This window comes from Triticum aestivum, chromosome 1A (assembly GCF_018294505.1).
Source record: "Triticum aestivum cultivar Chinese Spring chromosome 1A, IWGSC CS RefSeq v2.1, whole genome shotgun sequence".
NCBI classification, from domain to species: domain Eukaryota; kingdom Viridiplantae; phylum Streptophyta; class Magnoliopsida; order Poales; family Poaceae; genus Triticum; species Triticum aestivum.
Window position 1 is genome coordinate 450,729,173 of NC_057794.1, and position 3,747 is coordinate 450,732,919.

The following is a 3,747-nucleotide window of genomic DNA, read 5'->3' on the forward strand; positions in this document are numbered from 1 at the left end:
GGCGGCGGGGTTGGAGCGGGAAGCCGGCGGGGGGAGTACCGGGCGGTGGCGCGGCTTCGGGCCGGAAGGGCCGGCTACGGGCTCACGAGCCCGCGCGCGGGTGGCGGCGGAGGACGGCCGGGCCGGGGACGCGTGGTAGGCTAAGGCGGCGGGGTTGATGACGTGGCGCGACGGGGTTGGTCGAAGAGACGTGGCCGGCTGGACATGTCCGGCGAGGGTGGACATGTCCGGCGGCGCAGTGGAGAAGGGCTAGGGTTTAGACTGCGCGACCCGGGAGGAGCACATATTTATAGGTTGAGGGAGCTAGGAGAGTCCAAATGGAGTGCGGTTTTCGGCCACGCGATCGTGATCGAACGACCGAGAGGATGCAGGGAGTTTAGATGGGTTTTGGGCCACTATGAAGGGGTGTTGGGCTGCAACACACATGAGGCCTTTACGGTTCCTCAGTTAACCGTTGGAGTATCAAACGGACTCCAAATGGCACGAAACTTGACAGGCGGTCTACCGGTGGCGAACCAAGGCCGCTTGGCAAATCTCGGTCCAATTTGAGAACGTTCAACACCCACATACCAAAAGAGGCAAAAGGGGACGCCGGAGGACGTAGGAGTGTCGGATTGCAAAACGGACAACGGGAAAAATGCTCGGATGCATGAGACGAACATGTATGCAAATGCGATGCACATGGTGACATGCTATGAAATGCATGACGCGCAAACAAATGACAAGGCAACAACAGGGAATAACTAGAAGACACCTGGCGCAACGGTCTCGGGGCGTTACAACACTCCACCACTACGAGAGGATCTCATCCCGAGATCTAGGATGGCATCGGAGGGAAAACAGAAGAGGAAGATAACAGGTAAAACTAAGTTGCTTCTTTGACAAACGAGTGAAACCAAAGAACCTTGGAAGGCTGAACAAATTGAAAGAAAGAATGCAACGGAGATGAACAAAGTTGATAACTCTCCGTTAGAAAAGAGGAACAAGGGAGAACCAATTCGGGCAGCACTCCGGTTGAAAAGAGATGCAAGACTTGATACGGTGAAAAGAACTTGAGCAGAGGACACAACACTCCGGTTAAATGGATAAGCACGAAAAGAACACGATCTTGACAAACAAGATGATGGGTTGAAGAGAGCAACATCACAATGCCTCCGGAACAAGAGTAAGAATGGATTCAAAAGAACGGAGGAGAAAACAACATCTTCTACCTCAAATGCGCTTGAAAAGCATCTTTAGGAGAAGGGTCGAACGGAGTTGTTGGAAAACCAACAACGAAAAGAGTAAGCTTGTTGTGGGCTTATGGAAAACACGTCGATATCTTGAGGTGAAATTCTGCCACTAACGGAAAAAATAGATTGGATTGATATCAACAAGGAGACGAGAAACTTATTCACCGGGAGGATAAATGAAGAACTTGGGTCATTTATGAGCACCATAAATAGCAACAATCCTTAGGGAGGGCTTTAGGTGAAACATGACACAAGATAACTCCAACGAAGCGATTGGTGGATTTAAAATATCTCATTCTTGACAACATGTGAATCATGAAGCACGAGCTCAAATTGTCAAGAATGACATAACACCAGCTCAAAAGATAAGGGAGAAACAATTGCACTCCGGATTGCAAGATGAAAAAAAACTTGAGCTCCTCTGAAAAGAATCTCAATGAACACTTCGAGAAGGAATTAAATCCTTGAAGAACCATCATGTAGAGCCTCCATGAAGACCTCCAGTAACAAAAGGATGATCAAACAAAAGAAAAGAGAAGTTGAAAACACAAGGTGAAGCCTTGCGATGATTTAGATGGAGCTTCGCGACGAGATAATGCAGAAATACTTGGAACTCCAGAAAAGAAAGATAAACAAATGAAATGAAGAATTTTGATGAACCTGCGGAATAAGGAATTAATCACTTGGATGAAACAAGAATAAGAATTACATTATGCTTACCCTTCATCAATTAAATTGATGACAAGCAACAGATAGCATACAACTTATTCCGGTAGAAAGGATTAAGAAATATATAAATCAAACTTGAATAAGGTCTTGATGGAACCACCGGTAGGATTTGAAAGAACAAATGAATCTGTATGATAACGAAGGAAGAGAACTCTTGAATGAACCACCGTAAGAATTGAACATGAACGAATAAAACATGAAGAAACACCAGGAAGGATTAGCAAATAAACGAAGATGCTTGAGAGAATTTAGATACATGAGAACGAGAGATGACGAGCTGATTAGAGAATACTTGAATGATGCACCGGTAAGATTGAAGAATGAGAGCTGAAAGCTGGAATGAATAAATTCTGAGATGATGGGCTCCGAAGAATCAAACTGAAAAGACTCCTGAATTGCTCCGGATGGGTGAAAAGAATTCTCACAATCGAAAACAATTATGAGAGGATGGCATCAAGCTAGAACCACGCATATTTGAAGAGAATGGGGCAAGATTTAAGAGAAACTCTTCTTCGGTCTTCACATGCAGAGAATGACGATGAGAAACACCACCATGAGTTGTAGATGCACTTCGGAATGAAAAAATGGAAAGGTTGAGCCAAGGACGAAAATAATTTAAAAGATCTTGGAGGAAGGCATTCGACTGATGATAATTCATTCTTACGTCAAACTTTGAAAAGGATTTGAGAATCACTCCGGAAAGATTAGAAGAGTCAGGTAAGATCCTGGAAAAAGACCTGTGGGTTAGGGCCCACTCAAAAGATACACCATTGAACGATTTAAAAGGAAGATTGCGCCGGTTGAATTAAATGGCTAGAATGAGATAACAATCTCGAAATAGGTTGAACTGATCTTGAATGACAAGGCGAGTCTTCTGAGATATCTTCAGCACTCCAAAACAAATGAATAGCGAGGAGTGGATGATTATGAGGTGCACCGGCATGAGAAAAACATTGGGCAAAAGAAAGGACTACGCTCAAAATCAAAGCTTGAATTTTAATCCACCGGAGAAGAAAAAGAGCAGGAAGAATAATAAACTTGTGGAGCATCTTCATGAGAACCACCGGGTAAGAACACTGAAAGAAAGGAATGGAGAGGCTTCCCATCAATAAAAGGATACTTGAATAAGGAATGTTAGTCCTTGAAGAAAAAGGGTGGGAGGGCGGGAAAAACAAAGACAACTTGGGATGGATGAAACAAACACTGTTGCAAAGAAACTGAGAATTGATCTCGCGAATGTAGAAACGATCGGATCCACTTGAAGAGAAAACACGCCGGTTCAGAAGAAATTGAGTTGGCAAACTCGAAGATCAAGAAGGATTGGTATTCACATAGGAGTATGAGAACACCGCTTAGGAAAGGTATGGAATCAACATTTGACTTCGAAGCAACTCGAATACCACAATGAAAACAAAACAAAGGATTGGCCTGCGAAATAAGCCAGAACAAACATATGATAGAGATTTCGTCCTAAGTTTTCGTGGTGGGGCCCACACGGGCTCGATCGTACAGCACCATCATGTACAAGGCAGTGCACATGACATACGAAGCATCCCCGAGTCAGCATAGCCAAGGACTCTTTAAGACACAACGAGACCACTGTAAAATCAACCGTGGATAGGCGGACCACTAGACGTCGAACCCCAATCTCATATCATGCATCTGACAAAAAGATATCCTAGGAGCTACTTGAATTCCCACTTATAAACTCCCAAAACTTTCTGGTTATGCGATCAGGTGTTGGGGATACATGGGAAGCATAATATCTCACCCAAAACTAGGAAAT